This window comes from Chlorocebus sabaeus, chromosome 11 (genome assembly GCF_047675955.1).
Source record: "Chlorocebus sabaeus isolate Y175 chromosome 11, mChlSab1.0.hap1, whole genome shotgun sequence".
NCBI classification, from domain to species: domain Eukaryota; kingdom Metazoa; phylum Chordata; class Mammalia; order Primates; family Cercopithecidae; genus Chlorocebus; species Chlorocebus sabaeus.
The window spans coordinates 25,167,580-25,192,452 of NC_132914.1; the positions used below are offsets into that span (position 1 = coordinate 25,167,580).

The 24,873-nt window shown below is 38.4% G+C and overlaps 1 protein-coding gene across 2 annotated transcripts in view; it reads right to left on the reverse strand.

Moving 5' to 3' along the window:
- SOX5 (SRY-box transcription factor 5) overlaps positions 1-24,873 on the reverse strand; it is a 1,032,593-nt gene that overhangs the window by 871,946 nt on the left and 135,774 nt on the right. For both annotated transcript variants that reach the window (XM_073020544.1, XM_073020543.1), the window contains exon 2: positions 5,328-5,409. The gene's annotated coding sequence lies outside the window, so the exon portion shown is untranslated. The remainder of the gene's footprint in view (positions 1-5,327; positions 5,410-24,873) is intronic.

A 24,873-nucleotide genomic window follows, 5' to 3' on the forward strand; every position in this document is an offset into this window, starting at 1 on the left:
TTCTACATTAACTGCAGCAGTGTTAAATAGCACAATTTACCTGGAAAGCAATTTGGTAATAGATAACAAAATCCATTAAAATATTTACACACTTTGACATAGTAAATCTACGTCTGTAAATCCAGAAATATGAAAACACACACATAAAGATGTTCAATAAAATGTTATTTACAATAGTGACCTGTCCCTACCACTTTTTTCCCCTATTAATGGTCTTAAGATAAATATTGGTACAATCCTTTTCCTCACATCAACATAGCCATTAATTCCTCCACCTGCATCTTTCTTATCGTTTTCTTCTTCACCTCTGCAGCTACTCTCCTGTTTTAAGAACTTGTCATGTATCTTCTGGATATCACCTTGGGACTGGATCTACATTTGTGAGGTCCTAAAGCTTATACAATTTAGGGGCCCTTTTAAAGAGAAAGAATGCAAAATTGTGAATGCAAAATGTGTGTGGGCACTTTGTTGTCACCTAACATTAATGGAAACATAACGGAGGGGTAGCAGTATAAAAAAAGAAAGCATGAGTTTTTAACTGGTTGAACTTAGAAATTTGTACTTTTGTAACATCTATAAAAACATATGGCCGTGGAAACACATTTTAGGGTCCCTACTAAAATATTGCTAGGAACCCATGCAAGCTTCATTTATGTAAGCTTTATTTCAGCTTCTTGGTTTATCTGGCTCCTTATCAATCTCTTAGCTCCTAAAGCTTGTAACTTCTAATCCATCTATCCAATCATAATGCTGAAGGTTAATTTTTCTAAAATGATATTCTAAACATACTCTTCCCCTATGAGAAAACCTTTCTTGCCGATAGGATAACAGGCACAAATCTTTCCATGATATCACTCCCACCTACTCCAGTCTCATTCTCTGTTATTCTAGACGTGCTGCATTATTTGCAGTTCCTTGTAATATTATTCCCATCCTCTCATACCTGAGCAGATGTTCCTTCTTCCCTGGAACTGAAATGTATTTTCTCCTCTTTTCTGGCTAAAGCATTTCTGAGCAAGTTTCTATTTCAACTTACCTTGTGAAGCTTTCCCAGAGCTAACAATAGAGTTGATAGCAACCTCTTTGGCCACTATCCCTGAGTATTGCACTTACTCCCTATTGTAAAGACTCATTCACTGTTTGTTTCCCCTGATAAATCAAAAGCTCCTTAAGGGCGGAAACTTTGTCTTAACTATCTTTATTCCCTAAGCACCTGCACTGAGTAGGTGCTCAGTAATGCTCAGTTGAATGAATGAACAAAAAAGGAGGAGACGCAAATATACCAAAAAGCTAGTTTTGTTTCTTTCAGTTCTTATACTGTGAGCATTTTTTCACTCTTATTTTAAAATATTTGTGTGCAGCTGTATTTGTTTTATAATGGGAAATTCAATTTACAATAAAATATTTCTTTGAGCTTGACTCTAATTTTCATTAGCTCTCCTACCCAATTCTCCTAAAACCCTGCACACCTGTGCCAAGCTTATTTACATGGCCAACAGTCTACTTTACTTAAAATCACGGTTAGATCCCTGTACACAATTAGCTAAATAAATATCATTAGTGCTGCTTCATTAAAGTGTATTTTTCTTAAGCATTTCTCAATACACATATTTCTCAGTAAGTAAGCACCTATTAGAATTTTGGCAAGAAAAATTTTATCATGGACTTGTTTCTGTAGGTACATACTTCAGGTCTTAACTGAAAGGAATAATAAAAGAATTTTGCCATCTGGAATAAAATAGTGACAAATACTATAAGACCCAAATTATGTTCATATGCATAAAGCCATGTTTCCAAATCACTATAATAATTCCTATCTCCCACCTAGGAGGCACTAAAGAATTGTTTTTAAAAGGAAAATATCAAAACAATCCGATAATTCTCCTAAATATAATCCCCATTGAAGTTGAACATATTTTATCCTTTTTTAGCTAAGCTATCATTATCATTATCCAGTAAATGCCTGCAGGAACTTTATAGCTAACAGTTTACCCTTTTCCTTTACATGATTTAAATATGTTGTTTTATTACACATTGTTTAAATATACCCTACGTGAAGCCGACCACACACACACACACACAGCATATTTAGATAGGAATATAGGTCAAAAGCACCAAAACATGCAAACCACAAGTCATATGAATAACACCACCAAACTCAAGTTGACACTATTTTAGTAGCTTCAGAAACATTTGAACCCTGGCATAATTTACACCTTGAATTCAGGCAGAAACTCACTTTCTAGCCAATGGTATGATGGTGTTAGATTGGACCTCTCTACAGACAGTTGCCTTTTTCCCCTATGTGCAAGGCTTGCTGTTCTGAGTTCATGTGATGGCACCACCTGATGTCTAAGAGCTTTTCCCTAGATGGGTCCATGCTTCTGCTAGCCTGGTTTGATTGTTTAAAAGAAAGCCAGCATTCTTCTTGTTGCATAATCCTGCGTGTAAGAGCTGAGATGAAGTGTAGGATAGCAGAAAGAATGCGAGCTACAGAGTCACACAGTCATGGAGAGGAACTGCTGCATGGGCACTTCAAGGTCTCTGTGACTTTGAAGTAATTGGCTCCTTTGAACCCTGGTGTTATGGGGTGCATTGCCCCTTCCCCCCAAATTCATATGTGGAAGCCCTAACCCCAGGATCTCAGAATGTGACCTTATTTGGAAATACGGTCTTTGTGGATGTAATTAGTTAAGATGAGGTCATTCTTGTGGGCCCTAATCCAATATAACTGGTGTCCTTATAAAAAGGGGAAATTTAGACATAGAGACAAATGTGCATAGGAGAAAAATAATATAAAGAGCTACAGAAAGAAGACAGTCATCTACAAGCCAAAAAGAAGGGCCCAGAACAGATTCTTCCCCTGCAGCCCTCAGAAGGAACCTACCCTTCTGTCAGCCTTGATTTCTGATTTCTATCCTCTGGAACTGTGGGACGATCAGTTTCTCTTGTTTGTCACCCTGTTTGTGGTACTTTGCTATGGAAGCCCTAGCAAACTAACACATCTGGTTTCCTCAAATGTCAAATCCTTAATGTAAATTAAGCGGTGCCATTACAAGGATAAAAAAATCACATGGTAAGTACTGGAAAGAAGGCAGGTAATACATTTTATCATGGAGGGGTATACTATTTGAAGTATTTTATCTTATTTCCACGAATCTTGCTTCTTTCCCCAGTCAGTCAGCCAAGTAGCTATACTCTTCACTCATGGTGTTAGAAAACTGTTGGCAAGGCAGGGAACACAGGAGACTGGGGGGTGTCAGTTAATAAATTGGGAAGTTCAAAAGCCTAATGCCCCCTAGGAAATTGGAATGATTCCGGCCCATAGAAAACAGGATCAGAAGAGACCTTCCTACATATAAACTAAGCTAAGAGCGGATGTAGACCACTGTGAGTACAAAATAAGGTAGCTAAGGCATGTGTGTACATCAGTGGATCCAGGAGCAAGATGGAAGTGGCTGGTTTCACCCTATTCCCACACCACCCTGATCCCAGGCCCCACTGCCTCGACTCTCCCTAGTGGGAGCAGAATGACAGACTGGGAGATCCAACTGAGGCACCTTCCTGAAACAAGTATGAAATTCCAATGTAAATGACCAGGTCAAAATCCAGATTTTAAAAGAAACTGAGAACTATGGATGGCTCTAAAACCTAACAGGAAGTTATAAAGGATCAACAGAAGGGAGATGAGGGGAAGAGGCTTCAAGAGGCTATTGGATAGAGCTGCTGCCAATGCCAAGCCCCACCTTCCCCCCAAGAGAGAGGTACAGAAAGGGCTACCTTTTCCACAGCTCTTTCCAGAGGCTTCAGAGGAAATCTTTAGTGGGCCTGGATGTATCCCCTGGAGTTTGGGAGACCCCATGGACCGCAGCCTGGCTCCCACCCTGAAAATCCAGAGGACAACAGACCTGGGCTAGGAGCAGCTCTGCAATCTGAGAAGTGCCCACAGCCTCTCCCGCCCCTGAAGGTTCATAAGAGGTATGTTTTCCTGGAGCAGGTGTGGGCCAGGTGTGAGAGAGCCAGCCTGAAGCTCAAGGAGACCACCGGCGGCATTCACGAGACACCAAATCAGAGGCCAGAGGGAAGAGACTATCTGAAACCAGGTGCTGAGTGGGGAGTAGGGTGCTGAAGGAGAAGCCCTGCCCAAGTCAGAAGAATTGAAGCTGAGTGGGTCCATTGGAGGGGCCATGAAAGTCTCCCAAAAGTGACCAACTGAGAGTCAGTGTTAAGCAGCTTCCTGGCCCAGAAAACACAAAGCCAGCTTAACATAACATCCGTTCAAGAGAGAAAAATCCCTGAGCTACTTTTCCCCTCTTCTTTCCCATGCTCCAACCCCTGAGAGTTCAGCAACAGCAACTAGGAAGTGGGATAGGAGGTGACAGGTGAAGAGAGAAAAAAATGACAGACCTTTTCCCACTGCAGTAGTCCAACTCAAAAACGGGCCCCACGTCGGGGAGGGCAGCTCATCTGATATTAAATTGACTTTGAAGCTATGATTATGGTGTGATATTGGACATAATCATTTCTGAATGGAGATTATTTCTGTAATTTAAAATGTCCAGAGGAACTTTATTTTAAATCTAAGAGTGAACTTATAAAGTACGGAGTCTGCCTAAGACCTAAATTTCACCTGAAGCAAGGGAATACCTGCCACCCTTCTCCAATGCATTTCAAAGAAACAGAAGGAAATGGAAAATAAATTGTGTTTTGATTGATTTCCTAAGTTGTGCTTGTTCAAAATACGATTATAGAAAGAAACCCCAAATATGTTGTGGGGAAACATGGGTGATGGGCAAAATAGTTTATTTCTTGGGTATAGTCTGAACTTCAGAAACAGCTTGGTAGTACACCCAGGACTTGAGTGGCCTTGCAAAGGATTTCGTGCTATAGCATAACACAGGAGCCACTGAATAAGCGCGGCAATACAAAAAGAAAAAAAAATGGGGTGGGGGAGCTTTGTAATCCCAAAGAGTTTCCTCTGGGCCTGCAGCAGTGATAGCATGCCCCTATGTGCCCAAGAGGTATCTAGAAGAAACTAAGAGAAAGAGAACAGAAGATCCTTGAGGATAGATCGAGGTGTGCCTCAGCAGCGGTCCGCAAGTACTGACAAGAGATGGTAAGACAGACATGACTAATGGAGAGAGGACAGCCAAGAATTGCGATCCACCCCTCGAGAACTTGGCATCTCATAGCCTTATCCAGAACTTCAGTGCAACCTCAGGCTGCTGTCACGGTCAAGGAGAGGGTCCGAACGGCATTTACTTTCAGGTTAGCTATGGAAGAATAAAGAAAGTTACATTTCTTGCACCCACAGACAAGAGACCCACCTGCCACATTGGGGGAGGCTTGTCCAAAACTTCTGAGGATCCTCCTGGAGTATGTCTCTACGCCTTGGACCGGTTAAAACGCCTAGAAGAGAATTAGAGCCCAGTCATTTAGAGGCAGATTCACGGTGTACAGAGATGGGGGTTGACTGTCTGAAGTCTTAGCTGTTTTAAGAAATACCACTGGATTGCAATAAGCTGAGTGTGACAGAATACAGTATATATGCTACTACAGAAGCCTTAAAATCTTAAAATTCCAACCATACAGATATGGAGTGATCAGCAGAAGGAATAGAAACAGAGTGAATTTGCCTGTTTCATTTACTTTTGAAATAAAACACTCCGAATCCAGGAACAACGTACAGAAAAGAGGAAACAGAGTAGGGAATTTCGAGGTTTCTATCCAAGGCTTGGAATTTTTTAAAGCATTCAATCTGTTTCTGATGAGAGAAGAAAAATAAACCCAGGTCAGGGAATCAATCGTGACAGGAATGGTACTGTAGACAGATTGTTCAAGGAAAAACCTTTCTGATAAGGTGACATTTGAGCAGAGATCTCGATGAAGTGAATGAGCAGGCCAGAGAAAGGAATGTTCCAGACGAGGAAATAGAAAGTACAAAGGCCCTGTGGTGAGAGTTTGCTAAGCATGTCCAGGAACAGCAAAAAAGCCTCCGTGGTCGCCATACGATTATCTGAGGGCAGAAAGGGGGGACATGAAATGCTTTCCCATGGAAAGCACCAGAAAACGCTTTCAGATTTTTAATCTAGAGGCCTTTAGAGGAAATTTTGTGTTTTTAATTAAACATTTTAGTTTGAAATAATTGTAGATCCACATGCAGTTACAAAACACACACACACACACACACACAGAGAGAGAGAGAGAGAGAGATAGGGATCCCATGTAGCCTTCACCCAGTTCCCTCATTGGTAACAGCTTGCAAAACTGTATTACATTATCACAACCACGATACTGACATTGACAGAGTCAAGATACAGAACATTTCCATCACCACAAAAATCCCTCAGGATGCCTTTTATAGCCACACTTGTTTCCACTCCACCCCACCCCTCCTTAACCCCTGGAAACCACTGATCTATTTAGTTTCTATAATTTCTTCACTTCAAAAATATTATATAAATGAAATCATACACTCAACAGAACTTTCTAAAGATTCGTCCAGGTTCATGTGTGTATCAATAGTTTATTTTTGGTGCTGAATAGTGTTCTATGGTATGGATTGTTTAATCATTTATTGAAGGACACTGAGTTGCTTCAAGTTTGAGATTAATTCACGCCAGTCGGAATGGCAATTATTAAAAAGTTAGGAAACAATAGATGCTGGTGAGGCTGGGGAGAAATAAGAATGCTTTTACACTGTTGGTGAGAATGTAAATTAATTCAACCATTGTGGAAGACAGTATGGCGATTCCTCGAGAATCTAGAACCAGAAATACCATTTGACCCAGCAATCCCATTACTGGGGATATACCCAAAGGATTATAAATCATTCTACTATAAAGACACATGCACACGAATGTTTATTGCAGCACTACTTACAATAGCAAAGACATGGAACCAACCCAAATGCCCATCAATGTTAGACTGGATAAAGAAAATATGGTACATATACAACATGGAATACTATGCAGCCATAAAAAGGAATGAGATAATGTCCTCTGCAGGGGCATGAATGAAGCTGAAAGCCATCATCGTCAGCAAACTAACACAGGAACAGAAAACCATACACCACATGTTCTCACTCATAGGTGGGAGCTGAACATTGAGAACACATGGACACAGAGAGGGGAACAAGACACACCACCAGAAACTGTTGTGAGGTGGGGTGTGAGGGGAGTGAATTTAGAGGACAGGTCAATAAGTGGAGCAAACCACCACGGCACACGTATATCTATGTAACAAACCAGCACATTCTGCACATGTATCCCTTTTCTTTAGAAGAAATAAGAAATTGTTTTTGAAGTTTGAGATTATTAAGAATAAAGCCATAAACGTTTATATACAGGTTTCCGTGTGAACATGTTTTCTTTTCTCTGAGATAAATGTCCAGGTGTGCATTGCTAGGTTATATACGGCAGATGAATGCTGTTTTTTTCTCCCCAAAATCTACCAAACTGTCTTGCAGAATTTTACATCCCCACCAACAATATCTGAATGAGTCAGTTTCTGTACATCCTTGTCAGCATTTGATACTGTCACTATTTTTTATTTTGGCCTTTCTGCATTTGTCATTGATTAATGATGTTGAACATCTTTTCATGTGCTTAGTTGCTATCTGTATATCTTCTCTCAAGAAATGTTTCTTCAGGTATTTTGTCCATTTTCTAATTGGATGTTTCTGCTTTATTATAGAGTTTTGAGAGTTTATATTCTCGATACTAGTACTTTGTCAGATATACGGTTTGCAAACACTTTTATTCCAATCTGTAGCTTGTCTTTTCATCCTCTCAATAGGATCTTTCACATAGCAATATTTTTTTTTTTAAACAGGGTCTCACTCTGTTGCCCAGGTTGGAATGCAGTGGCACAATCAAGGCTCACTGCAGCCTCAACCTCCTAGACTCTGGTGATCCTCCCACCTCAGCCTCCCATATAGCTTGGACTACAGGCACATGCCACCATGTCTGGCTAATTTTTTGTATTTTTTGTAGAGAAGGAGTTTTGCCATGTTGACCAGGCTGCTCTCCAACTCCTGAGTTCCATTGATCTGCCTGCCTCGGCCTCCCAAAGTTCTGGGATTGCAGGTTTGTGCCACAGTACCTGGCCTGAAATAGCAAAAATGTTCATTTTAATGAAGTCCAGTTTATCACCTTTTCCTCCAGCTTTTGGTATAAAATCTAAAAATGCTTTGTCTAGCCCTAGACCCTGAAGATTTTCTTTTTGCCCCTAGAAGTAGTATAGTTTTGAGTTTCACATTTAAGTCTGTGGTCTATTTTGAGTTACTTTTTGTATAAGTTAAAAGACTTAGGTCAAGGGGTTTTGTTTGTTTGTTTTGCCTATGAATGTCCAAATAGCTCCAAGAATGAGCTGTTGAAAAGATGTTTTTTCTGTTGAATTGCTTTTGCACTTTTGTCAAAAATTGGTTTGATATGTTGTGAGTCAATTTCTGGCTTCTCTGTTTATATCAATGGCTTCTTCCATTGATATAAGTGTTTATCCCTCTGCAAATTTCACAGTGTTGATTATTACAGTTATATAATAAATTTAGGAATTGGGTAGATTACTCCCTTTATTCTTCTATTTCAAAGTTCTTTTAGCTATTCTAATTGCTTTGCTTTTCAGCTGAAATTTCAATATAAATTTTTCTTCTCTGTATTTATAAAAAACTTTGTTGAGATTTTGATAGTAATTGTGTTAAGCCTGTGTATCAGTTTGAGGAGAACTGCCATCTTTGCCATGTGGAGTGTTCGGTCCATGAACATGATATAGTTATTTATTTAGATCTTCCTTCAGCATTGTGTGGCTTGCAGCATACACATCCTTTAATGTGTTTTGTTAGATTTATTCCTAAGTATTTCATTTTCTGAGTGACTATAAATAGTACTGCATTTTAAATTTTGATGTTCAGCCATTCATTGCTAGTATTAATATATACAAATATAACTGACTTTTATATGTTTATCATATATCTTGCTACCTTGCTAAACTCAAATCAGTTTTGGGAGTTAGTTTTTCTTTTTTTTCAAATGTTCCATGAGATTTTCCACATAAACAATGACATCAAATGAAAAATAGGGACAGTTTTATTTTGTCCTTTAAAATCCATATGCTTTTAATTACAATTTTTGGCCTTTTTGCACTGGCAAGAAATTCCAGCACTATGTTGAAGAAGGGTCATGAGTAGACATCCCTTGACCTTGTTCCTGATCTAAGAGGAAACACTCACATCTTTCATCATTAAGTATAATGCTAGCTGTAGATGTTTTATAGATGCTCCATGTCAAGTTGAGAAAGTTTTCTACCTCAATTTTTCTGAGAGTTTTTCTCATAGATGACTGTGGAATTTTGTCAGTGCACTTTTTGCATGAATTGATAGCACTGTATGATGTTTCTTCTTTAGGTTGTTAACACACTGAATTGCACTGATATTTTTTCATATACTGAACCAGCCTTGGATCCCTTGAAATAAACTCCCCTTTGGTCATGATGTATAATATGGTTCTTTTTACATATTGCTGAATTCTATTTGCTAATATTTTGTTAATATTTTTGTACCTGTATTTATGGGGGATATTGGTCTCATCTCTTTTTTGTACTTTGTTTTAGTATCTGGGTAATACTACTTTCATAAAATGAATGGTTTTCTCGGGGAGACTGTTTATAAAATACATTGTAAATAATCCATGAGTAACAAAGGAAGTCTCAAGGGCCATAAAAAATATATTGAACTGAATGACAATAAAAATACAACATGTAAAAATTTGTGGATCACGCCTAAAGCAATTCTGGTTTCAATCCCTCTTTAAATATTTGGTAGAATTATCTAGTAAAACCATCTGAAGAATACTTTTTTTGAAAGTTTGTTAAGTTACAGATTAAATTCCCTTAACTGTTATAAGGCTATTAAAATTATCTAATTATGGGTGAGTTGCAGCAGTTCATGTTTTTTGAGGACTCGGTCCATTTCATTTAAGTTGTGAATTTATGTGTGTAGAGTTGTTTGTAGTAGTCCCATATTATCCTTTTGCTGTCTGCAGAGTCTGCAGTGATATATCCCTTTTCATTACCGATATTGATAACTTGTGTTTTTTCTTTTTTTATTCTGTTAGTCTTACTAGCGGTTTGTCAATTTTACTGATCTTCTAAAGTAACCTGAATTTTTTCATGGATTGTTTTCCTGTTTTCAATTTTATTTACTTTTGTTCTTAATATTATTTCCTTTCTTCTGCTTGCTTTGGATATTTACAGCTCTTCTTTAGGTTCCTGAACTGTGAACTTAGATTACTGATTTGAGACTTTTTCTTTTTTCTAATGTACGTGTGTGGTGTGCCATAAACTTCCCTCTCAGAATTGCTTTAGCCATCATCCACAAATTTTTACCTGTTGTGTTTTTATTGTCATTCAGTTCAGTATATTTTTTATGGCCCTTGAGACTTCCTTTGTTACCCATGGATTATTTACAATGTATATTACTCAGTTTCCAAGGGTTCAGAAATTTTCCTGTTCTCTTTGTTATTGATTTCTAATTTGATTCCATGGTGGTCAAAAAATATATCCCATATGATTTTAGTTCTTTTAAATTTATTGAAATTTGTTTTCTGGCCCAGGATATGATCTATCTTGGTATATGTTCAATGGGCACATGAAAAGAATGTGTGTGCTGCTGCTATTGGCTTTCAACTAGATTTTGTTGGTTACTAATGTTGAGTTCATCTATATCCTTGCTGACTGTCTAGTTTTTTTTTTACAAAGTGATTAAATCTAGGTGTTCGAATCTTCAAATAATATTGTGAATTTGTCTATATCTCTTTTCAATTTTATCAGTTTTCGCTTCATGTATTTTGCAGCTCAGTTATTTAGTATATACACGTTTAGAATTGTCATGTCTTTTTGGTGGAGCAATGTCTTAATAATTATATAATATCCCGCTCTGTCACTAGTAATTTTCTTTGCTCAAAAGAATATTATATCAATACTAACATAGCAACTCCCACTTTCTTTGTATTAATGTTTGCATGATACATATTTTTCTATTTTTTCTTTCAAGCTGCCCACATTGTTATATAAGGTCACAGGTGAATCAGTGACAGGGCTGGGTGAGCAACAAGATCTGAGGACAATGAACTACACAATGAGAAATAAAAATATTAACTTTTTATCTTAAGTGTGTCAACAGTCTGCTTTGAAATGCAGTTATGCTTCATTTCCTTAAGGAAGGCAAAATAAGAACATGGCAGATGGAATATTATCACTCATCTACATTGGAATTTAACCAGGACACTGGGGTTTAAACTTACCCACTTGCCAAAAGTAGCAATAGATACCAAATAAATGGCCCAGTCATCGATATTATTGCAGACACTAGCCCCCAAGAGGTTCCAAACATGGAATTCTAAGAGTGACCATGTCCTTTTTCACTGCATATCAATGGCTTTTTTTCCCATCTATCCAGGCTGCCAAAGAGTGGCAAATTTGAAGGACACAGGCATATATTCCACATTATGCAGTTTTGCTCACTTTAGATGTAAAAACACTTGAGTGTGTGCAAAAGAGACTGTCCTCAATTCCCAAAATATTTTCTATATTCCCTGATTCATTTTATGAAGGATCAAACCTCTAGCTTGTAGCTCTGAGTGATAGACTTCCCCTTTTAGTCATGAAATCTTCTATGATCCAAACTGAAGGAGAAAATTCTTGTTCATCTCCCATTTATATTCACAGTCAGATACTATAATTAAATAATAGAGTTTCATTTACTTGGGCTCAAATCCATTAATTTTTTTTCTTATTTTTACTCATCTCTTTTCTCTGAAACATATCCCAGTATTATTATTATCCTTGAGCACACAAATACACAGATCTGTGAATCTATAATGAGATCTTCCTATTTTTTTAGACTAAATTTTGCTTTGGTTAAATGTCTAAATTGCCTCTACTTAGATGCTGCCTAAATATGAACAAATAGTGGATCCCACTGGGGGAAAAAAAAAGTCAGCTTTGAAGAGCTGACCTCCTAGCCAAGTTCATGCATTGTTTATACTCCAGGGAAAAAGTTGGTTCACAGGCTAACTTGGGGTCCTTGGTCTGCTGCCAGCAGAGGGTGAATGTGCTAATACTCTGCATCAAAGTGCAAGTTCAAATGTCCTTCCATTCCAGCCCCGTGTACTGGTCAAAGGATAAAGCATCGTTAAGCATCATGTCCAGAGACAGCCATCTGCCTGCCTCTCACCCAGAGGTGCCACAGGTGATGACAGACAGGAAAAGAAAAAGGAAGTGAAGGTGCCAAACACTCCAATAGGGAAGTATCTGAATTAGAAAGAAAAGCTAAGCTTGACAGCTGCCACTGAGTCCAACTCTTTAACCAGACAGAACTACCACACTCTTAGACTGTTGTTTTTAGGAAAAGAGAGGAAGCTTGCAGAATGTGTATTCCCACGTCCAATGCTGTCCTCTCACCACATGCCTATGAAACTCCCCTGTCAACAGAGCTTTTACCCTTGTCTTTTTCTCCTTTTCAGAATTTCTACTCCAAATCCCCAGCACACTTAGAGCAGTGATCTCAGAGGCATTTCTATAGCCAATGCAAATTATATTTCTTTGTTTGCCTCCTAGAGATGAGATGGGAAAGGGAAAGACATGTAAAAGCCCCAAAGTGGCAACTCAAACCAAAACAGAGGACGAAAGCTCATAACATTTTTCACTAGTTTGCTGTGTAAATCCCCCCTGCTAATTTAGAAAAGTCTTTGAGGTTTTTAATATTAAAAAGTAAAATAGATATATCCCTCTGCTGATGTTCATTAACTAAAGGTAGTTATACATACTTTGCCAGTTAAAAAGCATAAGTGAACACACCAAATCCCTTCAGGATAGACCATAAACTGTAAACAGGAAGAGAGTCTATTAATCCATTTTTTGTTGTTAATAGGCCACATTTTTATATAAGAAGACTTGTTCCTCTTTCCAGCCATGGTACCGCATGGAGCGAATGTAAACTGTGAGATAACTGACATCTAGTTTGAATAAAAGCACATAATATTTTAATGTTTTTTAATACATATAAAGCCATTATTCCTGATTAGAAGCAAAAATCCTGAGAATACATCATATTCTTATTCCCCTAAATCCCAAATTAGCCCCCTCAGCTGATAAAGAATGAATGGATAAAGACAGCAAGATCAACATACCAATTTGTAAGTTAGGCTGGTAAACTTTGCTTCATCCTAAAGCTCTTAGCCCAAACTGAAAGTACACAGTAACAGTCAACATTCAAGCCCCCTCTACAAGTAAGATGAAAATCCACATCCTAATATTACTGTCATAGACAGTCTCAACCCATCTCTGAGTATGAAGTCAAATGAAATTCACACGTAGTATTGTTGAGCAATCTCTGTAACGTACTTTGTTAGATGAGGTGGAGAAAACAAAGTCATTAAAACTTGGTAATAAAGAAGCTGTGATCTAACTACATCAAAGTTGGAAAAGTCATTAGCAGAGAAAGAAGTAAAATGAGGATGCATTCCAGAATGACAGGAAAGCAGCTTAACAACAAAACATAGGTTGTCCATCAGTATATGAAAAATTACATAGCGCCAAAAATTCAGTAACATCAAGACTTACAGAAAACTTATCTTGGACATTGAAATTCTTGGATCACAAGGATAGAAACAGGAAGACTTGGAGCTGCAGTGAGACAGTGGGTGGTCTCTCCTGGGTACTGAAAGGGCAAGAAGAACCTGAAGAACAGGGCCTGCTGGCAGGCCCAAGCAAGAGCGGGGCAGGCCCGGGATTTTTGAAAGAAGCCAGAGATAACAGGACTTGTACATTTTCAACTCAGGAGTTCTAGAGAAGCAGGTCTTCAGCATCTATAGCTCGGTCAGTCCTGGTTGATTCTCCCCAGGGTGACCAAATATCTCTCTCCTGAGAGATCTTGGACTAGCCCATGTCACATACCCATGAATCTCCAACTTGTTATATCCAGTCACTTCCTCAGGCAATGGAGGGAGATTTCACGGACTGACTAACCCAGTCTTCCTCTACCAGTATCTCGGCATCAGCAAACTAACATCTGAAATGTCGTTGTTGAAGCCACAAGAGCTATGAATGTATTCAAAAGCAAAGACCTGGGTAAGGAAACATGGTGACTGAAAAACAACCTTAGGAAAGCAAATCCAGTCACTCAACTAACGTGTAAAAATATGAGCTAATGTTTCAATTCCTGATTTGGTAGAAAAGATGAGATTATATGAGGAACTAGAGGCACTGAATATTCTCAAGAGGGCTGCTACTGAAAATACACACAACAAGGTCCACACAGTTGAAGTTATTTGTACTTTGAGCAATGATACTCAAACATAGTTTGAATACAATATTACAATGTAGCAAAGTTGTTACTAGCAAAACTCTGAAATTAGGATGAGTAAAATCTCCCTAGCTGAGTGATCTTGGGCTAAATCCAGGTCTGATCTGTCCATTTGAATTAATGCTAACCAGAATAATTGTCTACTCAGCATCTCATTGAGAAACAATGCTGCTTGACTTTCAGACTTCATGGTTCAGGTGGAGTTGGCCTGTGTTTCCACCAGCTGCACTGTAGGGGTGACTGCTCAGACCTTGGCTATCAGTAACATGCTCTGGCAAGCCATGTGAGGCTCCCCAACACCCCAAACATTGTTGCAACTTTCTCTTCCTCTGTTTCTCATTGGGGTCATTGAGGACCATTCCAACCTGGAACTGCCCATTTGTGTAGCGATTCTTTCTCCTGATCAAGCCATATAAGAACGCAAAGCTACAAGACTGGACAGAGTGAGAAACTGATGCCTGGAGACATCCTGTGAGCTTAAAGACTGTCACCCAGTGTTACCACGAGAATCCATTTCTTGGTTCTCCTATTTTGAGGCAAGTTTTGGTCTAACCTGGCACATGGAGTTTTTGTATGTGTTTGTGAGGAAGAAATGAGATAATGCTTGTAAAGTATTTGTTACTGCACTGGGCATACAGCAAGTGCTTAATAAATGTGAGCTATTTTTATGTCCAGAAGGAAAGACTCTTTATACTTCCCTGTCCAAGATGATGCCATGAAAGGTGGATAATTTTCATGAGATTCAAGGATCACTACCTTCAAAAAGATCATCATCTACCACATACGATGTTAAGAACAGCTCAACGACATAAAGTAGAATTCCCAAAAGGTGACAGATGATATAAGTGACAACTGAACTGAACAGAATATATTTAAAGGTCACTAGAGGAAAGACCGTCAGGCAGAGCAGGTTATTGAAGGGCTTCACAGAAGTAATCACTGAGTTGGGTTTTTAGGAACAGGAATAATCTGGAAGCCTGGAGAAAAGGACAGACAATACATTAGACATGGGTCAAGAAAAACATGGTGGTGGTGCTGCAGCCAGGACACTCTTTGACCTGGAACACAGGGTATGTGAGAAGCAGCCAGGGAAGAACAGCTGGAACAAAATTTTCAATGCAAATGACATGTTTTAAGGGCAAGTTTAATCATATTTCACAGAAGCTGGTTTTCACTGAGCTCATTTAGAGGTATAAATGGTTGACACTAGGTACTCATGTAATTCATACTCAGTGAAATTCTAAAACTAATAAAAATCAGAGGAATGGTTTCAAAGATTTTTATAACCAAATCAGACATCTTTGGATGCTTTATATCATCTTGGTGGGTTTTTTTTTTCTTTCCTTTCTCTTATTCCAACTGTCATGGTTCATTATTTACTCACACACTGCAGCCAAACAAATAAAAATACATTCACAAATGAGCCCTAAGACACAGTGTAATAGATAATATTGTGGTTTTCTTCTCAATATCCCTTTCATTCCTTCCTCAGTATGTAAGAGCTACGCAGTTTGAGGGACTGACTCCAAACCCTGAAGTAGATTCTGCTAAGTTTAAGGCAACCATGGTAATCCCATCCTCCTTGCCAGTGATTGGTTGTAATTCCAGGCCTAAGCCATTCTATAAATAGCATTCACTTGGAAATGAGGTTTGGATCCAGGAATGGGCATACGACACTATGTGGGCCAAGGAAACATGAATGAGATTTGCTTCTGGAAAACATTCCCTTACTGTTAAAGAGAGCCATTGGAAGAGATGGTCTCTTTCCCAAATTCCGTGGTCATCAGACCTGGAACTGCAGATGCTATCTGCATCCAATTCAAGAATATTACTGATATACAGAGGAGAACAGAAATTAGGAATTGCAGAGACAAGGAGCTGAAAGCACTGGAAAAGTCCAGCCCAATAATCTGCCCCATCTTTAATGTCTGGCTATGTGAAATATTACCTTTATTATTAAATTGGTTTGACTCTTTTTAAAAAAAAAAAACCCAATTTCTTCTAAAAATACCCTAATGACTCAGTAAATTTGTGATCTAATAATAAATCGAATTCTACTGCTCTCTGATTTGTCTTAGAGCTCCCAGAAGAAGACTACAAAAAGTGGGAATCAGGGCTGGTGAACAGGTATGTATCTGAAAGCACTAGTCTAGGTTGATCCATTTCAGATCAGTAGAACATTATTCTCTGAAAAGATGGAGTTATCAGAGTTACCTAGATTGGCCCAGAAATTTTTGTCAAAAGAGGACCCTCCAAAATTATAGCACAGCAAATGTTGTGTGTTTTCTTCTTTCATGAACACAAAACACTGGATCCCACACCTCCACTGGAGTCCTCATTCCTCCTATGTAGCACCTAAGAGAAGGGACATTTTATATTTTTTAAGACAGAGTCTCGCTCTGTCACCAAGGCAGTACACTGAAGTACAGTGGCACCATCTCAGCTCACTGCAACCTCCATCTCCCAGGTTAAGCAACATTCCTGCCTCAGCCTCCCAAGTAGCTGAGATTACAGGTGCACACCACCATGCCAGGCTGATTTTTTTGTATTTTAGTAGAGACGGGGTTTCACCAGGTTTTGCCAGGCTGGTCTCAAACTCCTTACCTCAAGTGATCTGCCTACCTCGGCCTCCCAAAGTGCTGTGATTACAGGCGTGAGCTGCCATGCCCAGTCGAGTAGGGGCATTTTATTCCCTAGTCATATTAGTGAAAAGAGTTCCTGATAGATGAAGTCTAGACTCAAAAGAGTTTTCTGAACAAGCAAATGTTACAGACTCTAAAACTTTCTATGTTTCATCACCAATCATCATTTAGTGGTACACCTCTCTAAGAGTGCAATTAACCATTTTATCCAACTCTACTAGAGATTATATGAGCTCAGGAAAATGATGATAGCTATGCTGTGCTAGTGCCTACTCCCTTATTTCTAAAAAGTAATTTTAAATGTTTAACCACAGAATGTATACACTTACATAAAGGTAATATCTAGAATGTATATGACAACTTCCAAGGGAGTTACTATAGAAGATAAACATTGGCAACTGGTGATCAAAATAAAACAATGCACATCAAACTGAAATACCATGCTAAAAAAAGTGAAACTCTATAGATAAGATACTGTAGAGACAGTAACTTGTAGCAAATTTGATCACTACTCACCAAAAGAGAGCCAAAGATAAACTGTGAAAGAAGACTCTGCTATGGTATTAAGCCAAAAAATGCTAAGATCAGAAACTGTATAAATGTATACATTATGACTGATAGCTAAGAGATGATACTTTTCCATGATTGAGGTTTCCTCTAAAAATATCAGTAAAACTTCTAACAGGCCTCACATGTACTAATATGATTTTAAATACTTTCATTTTGACATTAAATTTGGTAGTCCAAACTTAATACGTATTAGAGCTGAAAACTTTAAGCACATACAATACAATAGCTCTGTCTATTTAGGCCTATAAATAAAGACAAAACCATTGACAATGAACATACCTAGTATCCAGAAAACAGGGCTTCTTGGAGACATAGATGAACAGGCTATGTACAGATGAGATTAGAACATCTTAATGTACCCAGTACACACGAAGCTATCAAAGATAACTACAGCCATGTCAAAATACTCAGAAGCCAACTTGAAAGGGTTCCCATTGTCCAAAGATGAGACCATTTGAGCCTCAAAGGATGAAGATTACAATAGATCTAACCTACCTTATATGCTTACATTCATGAATTCACAATGATATTTAAAAGGAATTACTTGATTACCTTCTGAGGATGACAGGAAGCTAATTCATTTTGAGAACTGGAAAAATAAAAAGATATATTATTTATCCTGTCTTTCCTATATGAACTGTACAACCTGGTAACCAAATAGTAGACTGGGAAGTAACTGTCATTTTATAAAATTATCCCAGTTAGTACATGAAAACAAGATGATATAATTAGGTTATTTCCACTTTGCAATCCCTAATAAGTTAATGAATCCAAGTAATGAGTATTGATAACTAATATAAAAAAAGGGTCATAATTGCATCACTTCTTATAGCCTTACAAAAGGATCAAACTTATCTGATCAAGTCTCTGGAGCCAGTTGCCAGTTTTTCAGAAAATACGAAGGACAGAAGAACATGCTACACCACACCATGAGTATGCAACCAACAAAATCCATACCATGGGAAATTTTTTAGGTCAAACAACTTAGATTCTTCAGCAGATACGTTGTAAGGAAAAGAAAGAAATGGAAGGGGTCCTATAGACTATAAAAGACTTCAAGGACATATCAAGAATTTTTAAAGGACAAAACTCATTATATTCATAATTGGATCATAAAACATAATGGAATGCAAGGACTGATTACTATGAAAGTCCAGATGATTATTTCTAGAGAAAGAGGTGAGTCTGTGATTAGGATGGTACACATGGAGAGGCTTCTGGGATTGTTTACAATTTCTATTTCTTGACCTGGATGGTGGTTACAAGACTGTTTACCTTATAATGAATCACCACAGCATATATTGTTTGATGTGGTCTTTAATATGTTCATTATAATGTGCAATATAAAGAAACAATGAAAAAAGAAAAAAGTAGAATGGTATGTTATACACTTGTATGTCACTAATTCATTTGTTACTAGCAGTGAAAATAGTTTCATGATTGTCAATTATAATAGACACTAAACAAGTAATATCCTTAAACAATATGCTTCCATATTTATAAGAATAATGCTCTTATACTGTTTAATCAAAATAGTAGGGACATCCTTTCTTTACCTGACCGGTACTCTCTTTGGTGGTTTTTACTTTTAATACCTCTCTCAGGGATACAGTTATCATGCTGTTTTACCTACTGATAAAAGATTCCTCTGCTCTCAGTTCAAACACATTCCTGTTCTCTTCTTGTTTGCTACCCAATAAAAGTCAAATATGATACACACTTTTGTAACTGTTGCTACATGCCTATTAGCTCCAAATATTCTGCTTTGTTTACAAAGATAATGGCACACTCATTTTATTAAAAATGTGTTCATTTTCCTTTATATATCCTACCAGAATTAGTTGAAGAACAGACTGATTCTAATGTTTTCTTCTTCTGCAAATCAAATAACCCCCTTTCCAACCCGGGAAACTATTAGCAGTATTTAATATCACCAGCCCTCATCACACGTGGACAAAGGGCATTCTTTCTGCAATGTTTGTCATTAATGCAGGTTGGCCACAGCTGCAGTTTAAAAGCTGACTATAATCCCATCTGTAAAGGTTGACTGCACAGTGACCTTGGTCAAGGTAAAACCTGTTCCATAAAACCCAAGAAGAGCAAGGTGCGTGGAAGTCTAGACAAAGGGGTGCATCGATGACTAGGAGGAAAATGCTTATTGTTCTAATGAAAGCCATTCATTACACTCCTTGCTGCAGTTTCACCCACACATCATGAGTAGTGTCTCATATTTCAAAGGCATTCTCAGTAAGTAGAATAAATCAATACTGGATATGATCAACATTACTAATATTGATCAATATCTGCTTCTCTTCTACATTTCCCATCCCAAGGAAATTAGGAGGGACCATATGAGTAATTCTATCAAAAAAAATGTGAGAAGTGACGTTTGTCACTTCTGGAATAAAGCATTTAATTCCCAGTGCTCAACTCTGCAGCCCTCTCTTCCCTAGCCTGGGAGATCATGGAAGCAGGTATAGAAAAACTCTAGAAAGCTGAGTCATCATATGTAGGATAACTGACCTGCAGAGTCACCTGAACCCATAACAAACCTTGTAGATGAAATTTTAGGGTTGTTTGCAACAGTTTCATAACTTATTCTAACCCAAATGATGTGTGGGAATTCTGCATGTTTCCAAAAATCCTTTCCACAGAGATCTATTAAAAGTTACCTACATATATTGATTGCTTGAGGCCAACCAAATTAGTTGAATTATAAAAAAGTAACAATTTAGGATATTTTCAACCAGGCACAGTGGCTCACACCTGTAATCCTAGTACTTTGGGAGGCCAAGGAGGGAAGATTGCTTGAGCTCCGGAGTTTGAGACCAGCCTAGGCAACACAGTGAGATCCCATTCCTACAAAAAATTAAACATTAGCCAAGTGTGATGGCACATGCCTATAGTTCCAGCTACTCAGGAGGCTGAGGTAGAAGAATAACTTGAGTCTGGAAGATCAAGGCTGTAGTGAGCTATGATGGCACCACTGCACTCCAGCCTGGGTGACAGAGTGAGACTGTTTCAAGACAACAACAAAATAAAACAACCAAACAAAAAGGATATTTTCAGGATTGTGAATTGCTTGAAAATGTTATCAATATTTGGTAAACTATGGCTAATATGAGAAAAAATCTGTACTCCTATAAACAGAAATATATTCTAAGACTTCCCTACTAAACAGAGAAAGGCATAAATGTAACGTGCAATCACCTCACTGAGCCCAGCTCTACCTTAAGAACTGTGGAAGGACATAAGGTAAAGAGCAGTTGTTGGTGACATTTACAAAGTCTCAAGTCTCAATTGATTCTGAAATAAACTGATAAGGCTTATATTTTCTTGACCTCCTAATCCTTGGAACCAAAAGTCCTTGGTAAATGAAATTTGTCTTTTGTGATTTCCTCAAATCTACTTTCTATGATTAATCTACTATACACTATCAAAGAGTATTAAAACTATAAAACGTCCATGTGAGATTTTAATAAAGCTCAAAGACGCTTTTTCATGCTTTCTCTATGTAGGAATACTAGAGAATTTTTACATCTGTATCATTCCTTCTACACAGAGCATTTCATATAATAAAGTATGTAGAAATCATACAACATTCCCAGGAAATATAATCGTCTTTTACCCAAAGCCTCAGCAGTCAACATTTTAAAATGCCATTGCTGGCTGAACACACCGGTATTTACCTGGGTCATGAACTAAAATGGCAAATGTCCCAAATATTTCTATTCATCTGATGGGTGCCACAGGAGCCTCAATGGACATGGTGGTGACTGCAGTGTATGGACTATTGATCTGAGTATGCCTGAGGACAAATGGAATCACTTCCTCAGTCACAAAGGTGTCCTAGGAGGTCTGCTAGCCCGAAATGACCTGTTGGCTTTGAGATGCATAGGCACCGCTGGACACTGCACAGCAATGACAGAGCTGCATGGAACGTGGAGATAAGGGCTCCAGCATGCATCTTTGGCAGGAAAATTCACTCCATTTCAATTTTTTAACTAAAAATGACAGTGGGCAATAATCATACCATTTAATTATTCCTTTGGGTTCCACATAAAGCTCAAAGAATATAAAATCACCAACCACTGATCTGCTACCTGTGGCAGCTGAAAAATATTATAGTGGAATTTCAGGGGCAAATAGTGAAATGAGCATCTCCAAATTGTTTAGAAAAGGATCTTCAGTCTAAGAAGAAATGACGGCACAGCTTTAAGAATAGATAAAGGACTGCCTGAAGGATCTGTCTAGCTTCCTTAGTTTTTAAAAGTAATACCTTCATTTGCATAGTAATAACCCAATTATTGTAAGATTAGGTGACAGGAATCTCATTATTGCTATTTCCACAAAACAGTCGATATTCTATTCAATATCTTTTAATGTTACACACCTTAAAACATAATTATTCAATATACCCTCATTCATCTTTAATGTAATTATCTTTTTTGAAAACCTTGCCATAATTGTTAGTTTTTATGGCATACACCAGTGTTTAAACAAGCACTTTTCCCCCGCAGGCTGCTATGAGAACAAGCAAAGCAACCAACAGCCTGGGGGCACTTCTCTTCCCCCCAACCCCCCAAGTTACTAGTAAGTTCACCAAAAGATCAGACTCACACACAGGACTGCTAAAAATCTGTTGTAACGACCTCTGCCCTCTTCCCAACACTACAGTTTCCCCTCCTTTTCTGTCACTTCATGCTCCACAAAAGATGCTTCCATAATGAATTTTGATCTTAAGGCAACTCTGAAAGTGTTAGCAAATACATTCTGTTAAATTTCAAATTGTATGATCTGGGCTCTTTGTGAGTTTTTTTTTTTTGGGGGGGGGGTGGGGGGGTGGGGTGGCTGTTTTTCCCCGTAGACCACATTGTAATACACATACACACACAAAAAAATCCTTCTGAGACAGCTGACATACTGGGGAGACCATCTGCCTGCCATAGGTTTACCTGCCATAGGCTTTTACAGTTTCAATTACAAGATAATCAGTATGATAAGTGGCTGGTTACCAGATTAACGGTGGAAACAAAGCAAGGAAATAAGGGGGAGAGAGATAGGACTGCCTACATTAAGAGACTGCAGAGCCATACATGCTATTACTTCAAAATGATATCAGAATTAATGTAGAGTGAAAACAGCAGTTAGACTTTGTCATGGGAGGAAACAACATCAAAGGGCTGTGGTTTGGAATCTGGGGCTAACACTCCTTAACTGTGGCCCTAGGGACTATGTCTTCTTCATGATGTTAACTCTCTCTACTTTGTGAATGAACGCTCATGAACCACAGGTAGAACAATTAATCTGCAGAAAGGCACACTATGCTTCTTACTCAACACCAACTAAGTTTCCTCAGGATTTCATCGAATCACCAGCAAGATTCATTGGCATTTTCTAAATGACCTATGAAACTTCAACAGGCATCAGATGCTCCTAAGAGCCCACCTGAGTACAAGCTCACCACTGCATACCCAAACCATCAAAACCACACTTCGCTCTTCCCAGGCCTGATCTTTGGAGGAGATTGCAAAGGTGGCCTAACATTACTTGTTTGCATGCTTAATGAATTTTGGGGGGCATTGACTGTACTTTGTAATTTTTTTACAACAATCGGGAAACCACCATTCTTTAAAATGCTTTAGTTGCTGTAGACAATTTTCCCCCAAATAGAAAATGTAAAAGAATATTTCTGATTTAGTAACGCTTTTACTGGAATTAAGTTGGGTGGTTTATGTCTTTCAAGTCACCGGGCTGTTCCACAGAAACTACACATAGCAACAAGGACATGAGTCAGACATTTGGTGCAAACCTCTTACTGAGAAAAATAAACTCACAGGGCACACTGTGAGTCAAGGTCACCAGGTCACAGTCCGTGGCTAAGGCAGAATTAGAATTCAGGTCTCCAAACATTTACTGAAGAGCTCTTTCAATTTCTTCTTCCACATCACCTAAATCCCAGACTTCATGGAAAGAATGGCAGCTGCGCTCCATTGATTGAGTGAGGTTATATGTTTAGCCCTCAGTGAGGAACACTACCAAGCAATGGTCAACCGAAAAAAGCAAAAGAGCAATAATTAAAGTCATCATTATAGACAAGGCACAGAGGCTCATGCCTGTAATCCCAGCACTTTGGGAGGCCAAGTTGGGTGGATCACTTGAGGATAGGAGGCAGAGGTTGCAGTGAGCCGAGATTGTACCACTGCACTCCAGCCTGGGGGATAGAGCAAGACTCTGTCTCAAAAAACAAAACAAAACAAAACACACAAACAAACAAACAAAAAACAAAAAACACTGCATGTTCTCACTCACAGGTGGGAACTGAACAATGAGAATACTTGGACACAGGGCGGGGAACATCACACACCGGGGTCTGTTGGGGGGTGGGGGGCTGGGGGAGGGATAGCATTAGGAGAAATACCTAAGTAAATGACAAGTTGATGGGTGCAGCAAACCAACATGGCACATGTATACCTATGTAACAAACCTGCACGTTGTGCACATGTACCCTAAAACTTAAAGTATAATTTTAAAGTCATAATTACACACTAAGTATCAGACAACGTACTGTTTTATATTAAATATCAGAACTCACATTTACCATTGAAGAAGATGAGGTCTGAGAAATTCAGAAATTGTAGGTCAGGATTCAAAGGCAGATCTGTCTTAAAGAAAAAGCATGGAAGTTGCTGTCATAAGAACAAAGTTTACAGATACAATTTACTTTGCTTTTTTCTCCAGAATTTCATATCTTAGTCTTTGCTGAATACTCCGGACACTGTCCCACAGTACACAGAAAGGTCCAGGAGAAGGATGACTGCAAACAAGTTAGAGTTGCAGTACACTACTGAGTCTCAGGTCATCTTGTCTACGGGCATATGACTTCCCTCTCTCTGGAAAGCCAAAAGCTTTTTCCCTTGTCTTTACCCCTCATTATTTATCTAGTAAACTTTGACTCATGCCGAAAACTCCTGGTCACTCATCACTCTTCAGGGAAGCCTGCCCTACTACCCAGGCACCTTCCAGGAGAGTGAATCTGCTCTCTCTCTGCTATTCCTGAACTTTTAAACTATATATTGCTATGAAATGCAATTATTTGTTTACATGCCATCTCACTTGAGGAAGTCTCCTTGTGGAATGGGTTCAATTCATCTTAATATCCACAGTACCTATTAGCGATATACCTGGAACAGGTGTTTTATAAATATTCAACCATTATTGAACTAAAGATACTTGTCAAACCTTAGAGCAATGATTACATTCTATCTGGCATGGAAAGTTTCTGCTTATGCCTTTTCT